At 38.5% G+C, this 18295-nt stretch overlaps 1 long non-coding RNA gene across 2 annotated transcripts in view; it reads right to left on the minus strand.

Annotated features, from left to right (window-relative positions):
- Positions 1–5376: 5376 nt before the first annotated feature.
- The window catches only part of LOC149261171 (uncharacterized), a 64084-nt gene continuing 51165 nt past the window's right edge, over positions 5377–18295 (minus strand). Inside the window, exons 1-3 of one of the 2 annotated variants that reach the window (XR_016248396.1) lie at positions 7023–7232; positions 5726–5865; positions 5377–5464 (exon numbers count right to left, since the gene is read on the minus strand). This is a non-coding gene — a long non-coding RNA (uncharacterized LOC149261171). Of the gene's footprint in view, positions 5465–5725; positions 5866–7022; positions 7233–18295 lie in introns of those variants that run through there. The other variant, XR_016248397.1, reaches the window with a different exon arrangement.

An 18295-nucleotide genomic window follows, 5' to 3' on the forward strand; every position in this document is an offset into this window, starting at 1 on the left:
TGTATTCGTGTTGTTCCTTGTATGTGCAGGTGTCCAATCACGGAGATCGTGGGAATCGTGATCGGCCGAGGCAAAGGAACGAGAGCGGCGTCTCTTCTACGAACACTAGCGTTGGAATCCAAGTAGGTTCTCACCATCCACTTTTTATTTGCAATTAGGAACTTGCGCGATAGCATTGTGTGATTGTTGCTAGACCTGGTCTGGGCTAGTAGGGATCGTCTCTGTCCGCAGAGAGGATTTACCTCCACAACATGGTCGAACCTTTGCAAGACGAGCCTCGCAAATCTCGATGACCTCCCATGGCGGATGAGAAGAAAAACGAGGGGGCAGGAGATCCTATCAAAATCTTGCTCGAAGAAGCCCTCGAGCGACAAAGGAACGCGATGATGGACAACTTTGCCCAAATCCTTCAGCGGCTACCTAGAGGCGACACATCAGCTTCCAACAGCTACTCTAGAAATGCCACACCGTTTAAGGTACAAGTTAATTTTGAAATCCCCATCTTCGAGGGTCAAATAGACGCAGATGCCGTAGATAAATGGTTAAATCTGCTCGATGGGTATTTTTCTGTTCATGAATTTTCAAGTCGGGAAAAGATTGTTTTCACTCTTCTCAAAACAACCCCCCACGTCAAGCACTGGTGGGAAACCTACTGCAAACAGAAAAACTGAAAGAGACAGTTGTGGGGGTGCAAATGGGATAGGTGGGTGGCCACCAACATCCACCTGGATCATGACAAGGGGAATGAAAAAGGGAAGCAGATCATTGATGCGGATCCCAGCGCCACTGTTGCTACTGCCAAGATCCAGAAAAATGAGCCCGAAGATCTAGAGGAGGGGGAACGTCTTTTCCACTCACAGATGTGGGTGAAGGGTTCGCCGCTGCAATTCATTGTCGACAGTGGCAGCCAAAAGAACTTCATTTCAGCAAAGGTCGTGAAGCGGTTGGGTCTACCAACTACACCACACCCACAGCCGTACAGTATCGGTTGGCTTCACGAAGGACGAGATCTCAAAGTTCGCCAGCAGTGCCGCCTTCCCTATAGCATCAAGCCCTTCACAGACGAGGTATTGTGTGATGTTACACCTCTGGATGTTTGTGATGTACTATTAGGCCAGCCATACTTGTGGAGGCGACATGCTGTGTATGAGTCAAGGCCTCGCACTGTCATCATTTCTTTGGATAATTCATTTTTCAGGATACCGGAGGTAGCCCCACCTACCGCCACCTCTTTGATCACTACTAAGAAAGGCAACAAGCTCATCTCACAGACTAGTAAATTTATTTTCTGTCTGGTTCTCTCCCAAAGTAAGGGGAAGATCGTTGCTACATCCATGACCCCCGCGAAGGGTTCCTCCACACAGCAACAGCAACAGAGGGATACAGTCGTGACAGAACACAAGAACAACTTCTCCTCACCCGGAGGGGTACCACACAAGTTTCAGGTGGGCGACAAAGTTTGGTTACATTTGCAGAGGGAACGCCTTACCAGAACCCATCAGAAACGCATACCACTTCGACATGGTCCTTACACCAGTAACAAGGCTACGGGAAACAATGCTTTGAAGCACAACATTCCTCCATTCCTTCGCTTGCACCGAGTTTTCAATGTGGACCGTCGCCGACCATGCTCCCCACCATTCCTGGACACATCAGAGATTGCAGAACAACTCACCAGAGACCCAGCTCAGCAGAAGCTTCATCATCTCAGGGAGGAACTCAACGCAATGGGGACCATTGCTTCCTAAGGGGGGAGGAATGATCCAGGTGGATGTTGGTGGCCACCCACCTATCCCATTTGCACCCCCACAACTGTCTCTTTCAGTTTTTCTGTTTCCTTAATTATAGCGCAGTTTACTATTTTTAGCAGTTTTTTGGGTCCTAAACTTCCGGAGTCGTTTTGAGGCCCTAAACAACGTTTTTTGGGAAATCCACCGCCAACGAATTTTCTATCTAAAAATCATATTTTCCGTCGTAGTCCTCGGAGAGATCTTTCCAACGAGATATCATGCGCGTCAAACGGAGATAGTACGACCAATTCGCGACCTTGGGAAGTTGATGTACCAACTTACCCAAAAACGGGGCCCACAATTTGGCGTTTCATCTTCTAGGGTTAGGTTTTGGAATGTGAAGGGTTTTCCATTGTTTCTCAACAATAAATAGGCCCTCGAGCCTCATTGTAACACAGTTTTTGGAGAAGATTTCAGAGGCATGTAGCCGACACATCTCTTCTCAGGGATAAGCTACCATCGTCGTAGCTGGGTTATTTCCATTTCTATTTGTAAGCATATTTCAACATTTTACAGTAATGAAATGAAGTATTATTTCCGCTGCATATTTGTCTTTATGGTTATCTCTATATTTTATTGCGTTCCTGTTTAAATCTGGATCATGAATGCACATCAAATATTGATCACCATACACAAATAATATTGTAAATACAAAAACATACAAATATCACCCATCAAATTTTGATTAGCACACATAAAATATTGCAAATACGCACATCACATTTTAATCATCACAAAAAACATGCTGTGAATAGTCATTGTTAAAGGACACACACACAAACATTTCAAAATACATATCAACATGCCATACATATCCATTGTAAATACAACCATTAAAACTCAAACAACAAACATTATCATAGACAATCATAAACAAAGTACAAAATGTCATCAATCATCAAACATTAAATTAAACATTAAACTAAAATAACACGAATACACGTCAATACACAAACAAAAACCATTTTAATGCATTTAAGAATTTAAAATGTGTAAAGCATACATTAAAAATTAAGAAGTTGATTTTGGATTTCAAATTTTAAGTGTGTTCCATGATGTAGATTGATGTATCATTAAAAGTTATTAGCTTAAAATCTATGACGCTAACTACTATTAAACATAACCAAAGAGGAAAATTAAAAACTAAGAAGTAGAAAAGGAGAGAGGATGCACAAACCTTTAAGAACGACCATGATTCGTTCTTAAGGGCATGAGAAGGGGCTTTTTGGCCCCTGCAAACAAAAAAATATTTTTATTATTATGAGTTTTCCAATAGTAATTACACAATGAATAAGTAAATGTTAATTTATTTTCAAATCCATTAATGTCATAATCATTTCATGTCCTTTGTCATGAACATGATGGACATGTAAATGCTTCGCATGTCGTGGCCATGCACATATTCGAGTCATTCTCTGCAAAAATAATATATTTGAAAATTCAGTGAAAATTCATGCTTTCTATATAGTGGAAAAAAATGCATAAATTGATTTATCATTTAAGAAAGTGACTATGCTTTCTATATAGCAAAACCAAAAATGCATAAATTGATTTATCATTTAAGAAAGTGACTAACATAATTTGATGATTGAAATCGTTTTCTTAACTTAACTTCTAAAGAGAAACCTTGCTACATATTGAGCATTAGTATTGGAGCATGTACTTTGACTTCAAAAAGAAAAAAATTATTTAGATGAAAATAAATTTGAAAATTAAATAGTCTAGACTCTACTATAATAATGAGATTAAAAAAAAAGGTACTTATTCACTGAAATTGGCTCATTTAGTAGCCTTCATTGTAAGAAGGGAAAATGCAAATGTTGGAACATGAACATAGTTAAAAGTCGAAGGTGATGAAGAAGTTGGGATTTAAGAAGGTGAAGGAGTTGGGGCTTACTAGAATATGCATCATTTTGGGAAGGCTCTAGTAGCTAGAGGCATATGGAGGCTCATATCAAATAAGGGTCTATAAAGCCAAGTTATACTATAAAAATACATTGAACCTAATTCATTAGAAGACCTTCCAAGAATACTCATAATATAATTTGTTGATATGTGGGAAGTTCATTGTCCAAGCCTTCCCTCTTGTGCAGAATTGGCTACTGTGGGAAGTTGGAAATGGAGAAAGAGTAAAGGGTAGGAACTAATCATTCCTAAGGTTGGAAGTGGAGAAGTATGTCCCTGAAAACAACTATAACTTAGATTAGACAACCTCTCTAGAATTCTAAATGTATATGGCATCAAGAGTGGAAGAAAGCAAACTTCCTAGGTTTGGATGGTATTGAAGGAGATGTATGGGAGGCCTATACAAGAAAACTGAAAATAAGTCATGTTAGAATTAAGAACATAGAGGATGAATTGGTTTGGTAAAATAATAGAGCCCTGAGTCAAACATTATAGGAGAGACTATTTTTTTTTAAGATAACTATAATGGAAAAAGCAACATAAAAAAAAATGGTAATAGTGAGCACCTTATATCTTGAAGCCCATAAGTTGTTTGTTCCCTGCTTCCCATTCATGCTGAGAGTCCTACAGACAGCTGAAAATGAATCCCACAACAATGAAATCCAGTTACTTACTGTAACAGATAAATAAATTCAGTAAGAGATAAATAAATTCAGTGGGCTATCCAACTTTCTATCTAATTAAAAATAAGAAAATATACACATAGATAAGTTGACCTAGTGGATTGGCGCTGGGAAGGATATGAACACCACACAGTGAATCTGATGCCTGAAGTTGCTACTCTACTCGCTGAACATGTCTGTAAATCCACGCTGCGCACTAGGTCACACTGGCACAGGGATCCGCCTCCTCCACGCCGCGCACTAGGTCCCACTGGCACAGGGATCCACCTCCTCCACGCTGCTCATGTTCTGGTGGATCGGCACCAGGTCATCCACCTTCAAAACAAATAATCGAAGGTTCAGATGTCGTTGACTATTTAACCCAATAGAATATCTACTAATCTAATCTAAGAAAACACATCTTTTTCATCATTTCATTACATGTAATGGAATACCAATCGATCACAAATATAGAAAGCATCAACATGGTTTTACAAAGCCCTGGGTCACATGCTCACTGGTAAGGTAGTCTTTCGATGCTGAGGGAGATCATCTCACCATCACTTCAAGGTTTGCGAAGTATGCACTGCTTATCAATTTTTAAGGTTGAGGATGGATTTATTAGGTACTAAATATTACATTCGCAACCCATCTACATTCGCTTTAAAGATTCTACTGTCTGCAAATTTAATGGGAAATGGCCTGCTACATATATTTCTTAAAAATATCTGTATTATTACAAAAGATTCATACCTGTCTGTGCTGGTTGAATAAGACTGGCATCATGCAGCACAACCACTCTTTTTTTGACAGAAACACTGCGCAAAGGCTGAACAAGTCTCTCGATCAATCAGACACACCAAATTCCCGCCCGCCTCTCTGCACGGGCTCTTAAGGACGCCTTCGTATACTGTACAAAAATTGGATTCAAAACATTTAGGTGATTACAGTTTGGATTCTACTATTTGTATCACAGATTTGGCATTCCCATTGTCCTGGAAAAGTAAGGCTGATTCTACCTTGAAACTCGCCAATTCAGGTGTTGTTGCTTTCAGGATCTGAGGGATATCTCAGCTCCCCGCAAGGCCCCACTCCAACTTGAATTTCCTGCGTGTATGACAAACTTGCATTCTCAGGAAGGAAACAAACAGACAGAGCCTATTCAGATTGATTCTCAGGAAGGAAACAAATAGACAGAGCCTATTCAGATTGATTCTCAGGAAGGAAGGAAACAAACAGAACCTATTCAGATCAATCGAAGACTTAATCTATGGAAATCTATGTTTCAATTAATCGGAGAGAGAATTAGATGGGCATATAATCTCTGAACATAGTATCTCTGAAACTTCTCATATAATCTGTGTATACCTGAATCGGCGTTCTTCCCTCCCTTGAGCAGAGGTAGGGTGTCGCACCCTAATGAGATATATACCCTTTGTTTCTCCCTATCGGTGTATAAGGACTTGTTCCAAAGCCCAACGAGGTAAGGGAATGCTACATCCACAACACTACAAACACAGAGCCTTAACATCCATAATTGCATAAGTAAAAGCACAAACAGTACAAGTAAAAGCACAATGACGGCCTTATCATACAGAATTGCATATAAAACAGAGAGCAGAGTTACTGCTTGTATGCATTGAACAACAAAATTGAATTGATAATAGAGCTACTTATATATGCATCTAACAAAATTGAATTAACCAAAGAAGACACGCAGAAACAAAATTTAACAAAATTGAATTAACAAAAGAAGACGAAGAAAGTTGAACAAAGAGACTATACAGGATTTTACTAGAAGAGAGGAGGATGGTAACAAAAGAAGACAGAGAAAGTTGAAACAAAGAGACTATACACGATTTTACCAGAAGAAGAGAGGAGGATGGGGATGAACATTAACAAAAGAAGACGGAGAAAGTAGAAACAAAGATACCATACACGATTTTACGATGTGGATGTGGGAGGATTTAATTCTGTGCCAATCAGGGGCAGTGCATGTGAAGTAGTTTGCAGCAGTCGCAGGAGGCAATACCAAGACAAGATGGGTAGTCTTTGTTTGCCATTGCACCGCCAACACAAGATAGGGGTAGTATCTGTTTTCCATTACACCGCCGCGCTAAGAGCTTGAAAAGGGCCGGCCGAACGATCCTCATACTGCAACATTGATCCCAAAGAAGAAAAACAGAGACTCTATTTGAATCTATAACTAGAAAAAGAAGAAAAACAGAGACTCTATTTGAATCTATAACTAGAAAAAAAAAAAAAAAAAAAAACAAAGAATCTATTTGAATCTATAACTAGAAAAAGAAGAAAAACAGAGACTCGATGCATAGAAATTCACCTAATCTACCTGTGATTGATTGAATCCCATCCCATGCAAATATGAATTGATATAAATACGTTTAGCCTAGAAATTTATGTGCTTTCAAAAACTGAAGCAGGACATGTACCAATTCATATTTAGGCAATTTCTGTGGATTCAAAAACTGAAGCAGGTGCCCATTCATATTTATGTGTTTAGCATGGTAATTCAATATATGCGAGAACAGAGCTAATTGCATGAAATAATTACAAAATCATATTAATTCTAATTCTTGTAGTGTATGCCAATTATTAAGCCAATCTAACATCTGTGTGAAGGTTAGATGTACAGAAATTTGCATACCTAGGATTGAGAAGGATCTGGGTGGATATCTCCTCGTTCATATACCTTTCGTGCCTGTGATGTCTGTCTACCTTGAAAATTGATGTGATGTATGTCTACCTTCACCTCCCCGTACCACGCAACACAACAACACGCAAACCAGACCATTCCAGACAACACAAAACTCATACAGAGACCAGACCAAACCAGACCAGACCACACAAAACTCATACAGAGACCAGACCAGACCACACAAAACTCATACAGAGACCAGACCAGACTCGTAAACATACATGACATGGAGCTCCAAGACAAGACTCATACAGTGAAGCGCAGTAGCCATGGGAGGAGGAGGAGCAGATTCGTAAAATGTAAAGATGGGGACACGGATCGGAAACAAATATTCGTTGGATTCAACGGTCAAGCTTTTCTTGATTGCCACCTCTGCAAAACAAAAGCACTTTTCTTGACTGCCAGCACAACAAAAAAGCACTTTGTGGGGATATGCTCTTGGATTGCCAGTTTTTGTGAAGATAATTTTGTTCCCATCTCAACAAAAACACACTTTGTGGGGACATGATCTTGGATTGTCAATTTTTTTTGATGAAGATAATTTTGTCATAATTCAATGATTGTAATAATCTAAGGGTGGGTAACCCCTTTGTTAAACATTGATAATCTTAGGCGGCCAAATACGCCTTGCAAGGCCAATTACACTTCACACTTTGTGCTTATTTTATCATAAATAAATCAATTCTGTTTACACACATATCTATAGCTTTAAAGTACATATATTACTAATTTATAATTTAGTAAGAATGTATATTTTAGGTGAGTGTAATAAAAGTTAAATTTATCTTTTGAAATTGTTTTTAGTAAATTGGAGAATTCTCCTAACCAATCAAGTTACCAATTCTAGAATTGTTTCACAATATTTTAAAAAACTATTCATGTTGTTTAGGTTTATTGATTACTTATCCAAGGGAACAACTAGATTTAAAATAAGCCCAAAACACACTCCCATTCATAATGACCAAACTTATTATAGCTTGGGAAAGGGAATCTTAAAGGGAATTACAAGTAGATACACTGAAAAATGTTCATGTTTTCGAACTTCGCTTTCTTCATTCATTATCGTGTCACTTCACTATCCATTTATAAAATGTCAAAGAGATTGATTTCATCTTCATTCATTAATTTCCTCCTTCTTAAACACTACTTTCATGGATTTCCATACCGTTAACACATTTGACATGTGATGGGGAGGGGAGAAGCACATATGCCATGCATAATAATATATAATAATTGTCATGGGTAACATAACGAGTTTGAGATTTATCATTGAATATATGATAAATGATAATCCTCTTCAATGGAATAATTTAAATCATTACAACTAACATCTTAATTATCATCTATTCAACAATTTTGAGAAAACTGAAGTTCAGAAACATACTCTAGATTTTATATATAAGCAAAAAATTCCAGACTAAATTTAATTCATAGATATTAAATGATCTCTCTCTCTCTCTCTCTCTCTCTCTCTCTCTCTCTCTCTCTCTCTCTCTCTCTCAAAAACATAAAAAATGTTTCACCCAAATTTTATATAATAAAATCACTGAAACTCTACGAAATCTCACTAAAAAAATTTGTACAAATATTCCTACACATAATTAAATCTTTTAAATCTCACTAATTTTCACCCAAATTTTATATAATTCACTGTACGAAATCCTCACTTCAAATATTCCTACACATTTTGCATATTAAATGATTAAAAAAAATATACTTTTAAATAAATTTCCTTTGCATCTAAACATGTGATGGTCTACCCAAATGTAAAAGATTGTAATCCAAGCTCAACAAATCAATCTTTCTGGTTGTCATTAGATTTCTTTTGTTTGATTTAAGAGTTCAAGAGTTGGGTTTATATGCAAAATTAATCATGAAAGACATCTCACATCCTCCATATAACTGTGTCAAAATTTTTCATTAGGTTTCTTTCATTTGATTTGAGAGTTCAAGAGTCGGGTATATATGCAAAATAAACTTGTCCTTCGTTTTCATCCAACTAGGGCACCCACAAGGAGATGATTCTAACTCACCACCTCCAAGAGTTTGGTGGCATTTTCAGCTAATACCTAAAGCATTTCTAGAGAAAAATGAATGACATATTTATTCCTTTTAATTTATGAAACAAAAATCACCCTTGTTGTTGTGAAGATTTTCGAGACTTTCCAAACATTCAATAAACATCCAAGATGGACTCCAAACAAGCCATTATTCATATGAAAGGATCCCCATACATTCAAGAACGATTTTAAGTGGCTCTCTTAGACTCAGCGAGTTTCGACCTTGCGAACTACCATTGGAAAATAAATAAAATCATATTGAAGTGCAGTACAATGCCTCCCTGAAATTGCCCTGGTTGGGAGTAGGAATAAAGTCTAGAAGGTTGAGTGACCATGGAGGGAGATTACTATGAAGAAGGCCATAATTATGGAACAAGAATTGGCGATGATGTGGACTGGGAAGTGAAAATGACCATCAGGGGTTTCACTATGCTATAGGATGAGAATGGTCTATGGAGATGTTCATAAGGGGAATTCACCACTATTATTGACAAAATTCTCAAGAGATTTCCAAATATTCCATAAACAGTTGGACCGGATTTGAGAAAAACATTCTTGACTTGAAAGTTGAGAGACTCGCCAGAGATTCCAAAAATAATCATGCTAGAAAAATTTTGGGTCGGTTTCAAAGTAAAAAGTATTAAACTAGATGTTTTAGCTTACAAACACTAAAAAGTATGTAAATTGGTGTTGGCTTTGTTTGGAATGTCAGAGGCTTTAGTTAATGACCAAAAATCTACCCTAAATTCATAGGGTTTCGACCTCATGACCTACCACTAGCAAATTAAGAAAATCCTATTAGGATGGACTGCATATGACTTTGTGAAATAACCTAGGCTAGAGGAGTAGGAATAGAGTTAATTGGAAGGTCGGTGACTGATAAAGGGAGCTTGCTATCAAAAAGTCCATTGTGATGGAACAATAATTGGGGACAACAGGGAAAAGGAAAGGGAATGTGACCATCGAAGATTTCACCGTGTTATGGATTGATATTGGTCTTTGGAGAGGTCCATGATAGGAATTTGCCACTATTATTGACAAGCACATCAAGATACTTTTCAGATATTCAATAAATGTCTAGGCCAAGCTAGAGATCAAAAATATTATTGACATGAGAGACTTGCCAGATATTCAAGAAAGACCTCAGCCAAAAAAAATCCATGTTAGTTTCAAAATAGAAATATTAAACTTGAAATATTAAAAGTATATACTCATTTTTTGCATGTTGTCACCTACGAAGGATTCTTTTATTTGGCATGTTAGAGAATTTCTCTTTCGTAAAAAAAACTACCCTAAACTCATTGGGATTTGACCTAGTGACTTTTCCCTAACAAATAAAGAAAATATATTGGAATGGATTGCAGAAGGCTTTATGAAACAAATTAGCCAAGGGGAGAAGGGATATATTCTAGAAGGTTGAGTGTCCAGTCAAGGGAACTTGCTATCAAAGAGGGATCAAATTATGAACCAGAATTGGGGATGATGTAGAGACGAAAAGGGGAAGAGACTATATAGGGTTTCACGGTGCTATCAAACAAGAAGGAATTTTTGAAAGGTTCGTGAGGGGAATTGAAAGGGAATGGGAACATGAATTTAAAGTGAGGGAGACAAATAAAGAAAAGTTTCAATTTATGAGAATTTAACAAGGATAATTGAATCGGAAAGAAAATTTAAAGGGAGGGAGACAGAAGGAGTAAAGGTTCTTTTGATAGGAACAATGAAAGAGAAATGGATGATCCTTCTTCACAAGGTGGGGGACAACTGGACCTTTCCATATTGAATATAATTGCACTTGGTGATCTTACTTTCAACTCCAAACCTATCACTTCCAACTTGACAATATTTCTTGAGAAAATATTAATAGCACAAAGACTATTGTGCTACTGTTTGCAATGACATTCTTAAGGTAATCTTCTTCCTCTCACTTATATGTTGTTTTGTTTAATTAGATAGTGGACTTTTTCTTTAATGTGGTTCTCCCAGGAGTTAACTTTTTGTTTGCTTGTCCTTTTTTCCTAAGTTTGTTTGTTTGGTGTTTAGATTTTCTATTGCAAGCTACCATGGCTATTACTTAACCATAAAATCATATTAGTTTTATTTATTACATTAATTTATTCAAAATCTTAGTCTCTCAAATTGTCATTTTAGAGAGGTTTTAGACTACAATTATATACCAATTTCCTAAAAAACCAACTTTATGTATTGAACTTATAAAGTTTCACATTACATGCTCCTATAGAGAAAAACAAACCAAAATAGAATGTTTGAAAGTATTGTATTTTGAAATATTGCTTGCAAGTGTGTTAGGAAAAATGATTTCCTCTTAAAAAAATACTTTTATATGTAGTTTAGTAATGAACCTTTTCATTTCTAGTTCTCCATATTTATTGAACTCAAAAGGTGAAAAATGTTGACCTATTAGGAGGTGAAGGCTAGGGAAAAGGCATGGCATGATTTCCATATCAAGAAAAACAAATCCCAGGTTGATGATCTTGTGTTGTTGTATGACAATGAATTTCTGAAACACCCTAGGATATTTTAGATGCATTGGCTTAGATTGTATATTATCCAATATGTCACAAATGCAATGAAAGTACAATTGGAGAAACTGAATGAGGATCCCATCAATGAACTTTTCAATGGGTACCAACTAAAATTGTATAGAGACAATTTCCCCACTTTCCAAAGTTGATATGTTTGTAGGGGAAAAAATATTTGTTTTTGTAACCTTATTAGCATTCACAGGTCAAAGTTTTGAAGTAGAGAACCCAGAGAATGTTCTGCTCGCAAGAACAATGTGACTAACTTGGGAAAGTAGATATATCTTGTTGCAATGAAGGACTAACACATGGTGCACGAAGAACATTGCACAGACAGGTGTATAAGCAGCTAAGGAAAGTCTATAGTACCAGTCATAACATGAAAAGTGGACTACAACTAGTGGTCGATGATGGCAATAGAAACCAATATATTATAGAAAAAGGCACCAGAGAAAGCGTGTGCCACCCATGTGGATGGGATATTGTGGAAATATATGAAAAAGGACATTAAATCTATTAAACAAAAATATGTCCTAGATCAGTGGCAATGTTAGGAAGGTTGCTTGGCATGACTTCTACCATGGCTAGAATCATAAATGATGTTCCTGCCTAGTGAATTTATTATAAGATATAACCAAGATTACTAAAAGTTATTGTTCTTGAAAATGTGCACAAGGCATGTAAGTCACTAATACTTCATCCAGTTCTTTTCTCATTGTCTCATATTTGTAAGAGTAAAGTCGAGGTATGAAGCACAAAACTAAGAGAAGTTTTAAGATCAAAGTGTAGTTGCAGAGGAATTTTGTATTTGTTAGATACATATCCCATGGCCTCATCATTAGTTCCCAATAAATCAAGGACAAAGGGTGATAGTGGTGTGTGGCCTCCACAACTTGTTGCAAAATCAAAAACTCAATTGTTGAAAGAGCCAAAGTATAAATTGTTAACAACTTCAACTTTGAAAGGGGTTATCAAATAAGGTGGCATGCTCAACATGTTTGACAAGCTGAAATATAGTGAACACGATGTCACATACCCCAAAAGGTTTCCTCTATTTTCTCAGGAAAAGTACATGACTATCATAGTGCAACCAAGACTTCCATGGTTTTGTGAACCTCAACAATGGGCCAAGGGGCTTGATAAATCATGTTTTTTAAATTTGTTAGATATCCCCCATTTTGGTCTAGTATGAAGCAAATATTTGTGTTAAATTACTCTGAGTTGTCTACAAAATAGAGTTATGTGGCCTGGTGAGCCCATAGAAATTGATTCATAACCCATATCTAGGATTTATGGGTTATCCATGGTAGGAGAGGATCTGTAACCTATCTTTGATAAAAAGAATGAAAATGATGTTGCTAAGGAGGTGATAGAAAAATATAGTGCAATTTGTGGATGGAGGGGGATATTAATATCCTCTATAAGTGATGAGTAGGTGAATTATTCCACGCTACTAATTTCTTGTTTCTTAGGAAGTTCCAAAAGGAGCATTGCCCCATAGGAGAAGTGGCTATTGCAACGAAATGGGTCGCAAGTGTCTAGATGAAATGGGCCACCTTTCTACTAAATCAATTTATGCAATATTATTTGTAGGCGTAGGATAGGAATGTCGAGTTCCATTATGCATGGCTATTGATCCTGATTGCTTTGAAAAAATGGCAGGTCTCTTGGGATACCAACTTTCCTTTTCCAAACAAGAAAGAATTCATTGCACTGTGGTTTGGATCACTCTAGTATACTTATGATGAAAAGAGCTAGATGAATACAAATTTGAAATTTTATATATGGAAATAAGTCATTAATTATGATATTTTCAATGTATCACACATTTTGGTATAGGTTGTTGAAGCCTATAAGACAATCACAACATTCCATCGAACTCCTCACCACATGTATGTACATGCATGTGTAGACCCTAACAAGCAATGGTGGAAGTGTTGTTACAAGCTTGATGAGAATGCAGTGTCACAAATAATGAATGATTGGTTGGTGGATTAGTGTATATCAACCCCTAACGTTAAATTGTAGGTACATATAATTGATGATGGCACAAAGCGGGAATGCCAAGGACAACAATAAACAGGGTCATCTGCCCCATAACCGAAGGAATTTCCAAAACCTTTGCCACGATAACCTAAACAAGAATTTCCCAACACACCCCAATGGGAACCTATTGTAGCGGCTGCAACACCCTCCAAAATTTTGGCCTACATCCAATTTCGAAGCCTTCCTTGGTTTTTTCCTTGATGTTTGCAAACCTTCGGGCTCATCCCATGAGCTCGTGTTGAGTCTTTTCTCCCTCCTCGCTTGACCGTTCACTGGACATCTTTTAGCATGTTGTTCACAATGTCATGCTTGCAGTCAAGTTCTGGCTATGTTCACGGTTTGTCTTCGTGTGTACATGTTGTATTTGTTATGTAAGCATATGTCGCACTCACACATGAAGTTGTATGCAATGTCACGCAAGTTTCGTCACGTTCATTCAACGATCTATCACAAGTGTCACACTTGTGGCTCGCACCCGTTGGTCAGTCACACTGAGCATGTTGTCTTGTTGGTTTGAGATGTCTTGTCATTGAGTTGTGTTGAGTGTGTGTTCACAAGGTCATGCATGCATAATTTCACTCGCTCACACACTTAATCATTTTTTTGAAACTCTGTATACAGGACCACCCTCCAACAGTCGGACCTCCATTGAGCTACACTGCGCAGTCTCAGCCCTCAGTGATCAAGTAATGTTGTCTAGAATTGCGTTGAGCTTGAGGCTGCCTCCCAAGAAATCTGCACTGCGCAATGCTGGAATCAACCCGACTGAATTTCACCTAGAACAACACAAAAGTTGCTCAACAATCCATCTTAATCTAATTTTCCTGCAAGAAAATCTATCAAGCTTCCCGCTAGACAACCGGAGAGTTTGACTGGGCAGTGACCTCGGGCTTCACTCCTCCAAAAAATTATACAGAAGTTGGCAGCATGCCCACCTCCGCTAACTGAATAAATTGCGCAGACATGAAGGATAGGCACCTGGTGCTTTTCACTGCACTGTCCCCGAAATTTTCGCAGTTCTGTCAATCAGTCCCATGCTCAGCTGGCCTGTTGCTCCTCCTGAAAACTATGCAGTTTTATTGGACTGTCCTCCAACTGTCGACACCCGCTCAACCCAGAAATTGCGCAGACATGTCCTACAGGCCATCCTCCCAATTCTGTGCAAATTTGGCCAGCAAGCTTTCGTAGCCCACTGCCAGCCTCCCTGGAGAATCTACGAAGTTTTCACTGCCAGTGTCCTCCCTGCTACCTACACTGCCTCCCTGGAAAATTTGTGCAGTTCTGCCCTCCAGCCGAGCCAAATCCCCTAGATGGTCACTATTGTTCTAGACTTCTCATCTCAGCCTTCCAGTGACCTTTATGCAATTTTCCTTGACAGTGCCCCAAAGCCCACATCCCAGCCTAAAATGTGCTCTGTGCAGTTTCAGATCCTTGTCCTCTCTCTTGGTCACCTGCAGCTGAAAACAAAAGATGATGTATCATGGTAGACTAGGATATTTCTGGATTTGTTTTCGTCTTGTCATGAGTGATTGCAAATATAGGTACATGGATGAGACATGGCGTAACGAAGAACGGGTTGAGCAAGGATCACATGCTAGGAGACTTGTTCGCAAACAGATGAACACATGAAGCACGCCAAGTACCAGCGAAGGGGATACATGCACATGAAACATTAAGCGAACACCAAGACCATCTAAGACTCTGCACACCTTGCCATGCGGAGGTGAAGCTATGATACACCAAGAGCGCACTCATCACTCAACAACATTGTAGCTCGACATGGACACCACCATCAGCATGAACATACTAAAATTTTTGTGTTGAGTCATGTCATGAGTCATCTCTGCCACATCATTATTGTGGGCCATACTGTTGTAATTAATGTAATGTAACGTGGAAGTCCAAGAGACCCACATGTAAAGTTGAAGAGTCATGTAAATTTGAAGAGTCATGTAGGTCAAACAATCATGAGGGAAGTCAAATAGTCACAAGGGTCAATTTCACCCTTGGCTATATATACCCCTCATTTGTACATGCAACAGACTTTTCACCTTAGCTCCTCCCACATAGCCTTGAGAGTCTGTAGTCTTTTCTTTGAGGAGCGAGCAATGGCTCCAATGCCCCACTATTGGGGTTAGTGATGTAATGGTGTACGGATGTGTCTTGGAACTTTCGCTTAATTTAGAAGCTTGTTAACAGGCCAACACGTTTTCACACATGTATTTTATTCGTTTGTAAGACTATTCTTTGGATGCTTGTAATGCATGTTTCTTTAACCTGTATTAATACAATTGAACTATTTCAGATGTTTTAGTACATATGCTATTGGAAATGTGTTGTATTGGTTGTTAACATTGTCTCGCCCGTGTGGACTATTCCGCCAGACACTCAACAGAATAATTCTCATAAACTTTCTATAATGACCGTCGCACTCGTGTGGACTATTCCGATGAGTGTTGTACGTGTTATCTATTCACGTTGTGTTTGTGACTGTTGCATCTATGTGGACTACTCTGCCAGAAGTTGCGCATGTCCAGTTGTGTTGTGTGTCACTAACAGAGTTGGGACTGTTCCCTTTCGACTTGAGACTCACTCTCACCCTCTCCCTCTATAGTGAAAGAACCTTGACACAAGCAAAACTAAGCACTCACCAGGCACACGAACCTCGTTGTTTGAAGACTAAGTAAACCATTCTCATGTGCTGACAAGCAAGAGCTAAGGCATATCTTTAAGATAATGGCAACTGGGCCATCGTACCGGATGGGACTCCTACACCAAACGGTGTGAGGTCTAGTTGGTACTTCATACCGGGGAGATCCCATGAATGTTGGCGGGTCCAGTACTGTCAACAAAACCCAAGGAAGAGGAAGTTGTGTCAAGAATAGAGAAGCAGCAATTGTAAGGTAAAAATAAGGGTTTTAGAAAGAAGAAAAAAGTGAGAAAGACAACAAGCGTTGAAAAACATTCTATGTTGGAGGAGGAATTAGAGAAATTAGTTCAACAAATCAAAGAAGTGACGAAGCAAGAAGATTCCCATATCATCATAGCCATTGAGAAATTTGCACAGGAGGGAATTACAGGATCAGACGTAGCAACAAATAGATAAATCACTTCTAATGATCAAGGCATCTAGTACAAATACTCCTACACCTAGTGCAACAAATCCAACAACTATGATAGAGGAAACCAGTGCACCTCTTATACTAGAGATATTACTAGAACCATCACAACCATCCTCGAATTTAGCAAAGCATCACACCTTGGTCATCCCCCTAGTTGTAGTAAACATCATGGCCAGTATTGACCAACAACGGGATCAAGTGTTTCCCTAGGTAGATCTAATTATTTCTTAGTTACCAATGATGGTTTTACATTCTTAGTAGTAGTCCATTGCCTAGGAAGTATAGTTTCATGCACAAGAAAACTTGGTGGACTTTATCCAACTGAATAATGAGGATAAGGCTCTGTAAGAAGCATACACACGGAAGAAGCAAGGAAACAAGTCGAAGAAATAGAAGGGACACTCTGGCGGGCCATCAGAGCATATATAGTAATATTTTGAGTGTCCCCATGGAAGCTGACACTCCCACAAAGGAGAAATTATCCAAGATTTAAGAGGTCAAACATGGCCTAAAAGAAAAGGTAGAAGAGATACAATTGGAGATCAATCCCACTAGCCCGCCAGAAGAAGTAAAAAGAAGGGAAAGGGTCTAGATAGCCTCCAAATATTTTTAGAGTGCACAATAGCTTGAAAATGAGTGCATAAATTATATGAGACCAACATAGATTTATGGAATAAATTGCAAGATAATGTTGAGCTCAAAGACATTGAGGCGAGGATTCAAAATATGGAGCAACAAAATGAAACTATATGTAGCTATTTGATATCTCTACTCATGGAAAAATGTAGAGTTGCAATTGTCAAAAGTGTAGCATTGGGAAGAAAGATTAATCAATTGAGAGTGGAGCAACACTAACTGGCTCATAAAGTGGAAAGTTTCAAGTTGAATCCACGCAATACATCCATGTAAACCTACTAGCGCCAACAGTGGAACATTACAGCCACATTCGTCTACTCCTCCAAAGAGATGTACTAGCTCCGTGCAGTGGAGAAGCCAAGGCGCATTACAGTACTGTCCAAGCCTTCTCCAAGATAGTCTTAGTAGAAGATTGGTTGACCAAAATCCTCTACAATGATCTATGAGGGACTATTTATAACAAAGGATGGGATGACCCTTGACATTCCCCTTTGTGACAGTTCAACTACCCTCATGACTCTTCACCTACTCTATGACTGTTACATCCAACTGTTGACACTTGAATTACACTTGACATGACTCAACATTACAATGCACAGCTACTCATGTGAGACAACATGGCTTGAGCAAGCCTTGCAAGACATCACTGGCACTCGGTCCGATGTGGTGAGACCAACTCTTTGAAATGATTGTGATGGTGAAGCTGGTGAGCTGACGCCAAGCTTTGTCATCTGTGATGGTGTGCATGCACGTCATGGTGACATCTTGCTGAAGTGAACTCTTGCTTTTGTTGCAACTGGTGCATTGGTTCGGCCCCT

Source organism: Pinus tabuliformis, chromosome 6, assembly GCF_031772625.1.
Source record: "Pinus tabuliformis cultivar Carrire ecotype Pingquan chromosome 6, CPIR1, whole genome shotgun sequence".
In the NCBI taxonomy this organism is placed as follows: domain Eukaryota; kingdom Viridiplantae; phylum Streptophyta; class Pinopsida; order Pinales; family Pinaceae; genus Pinus; species Pinus tabuliformis.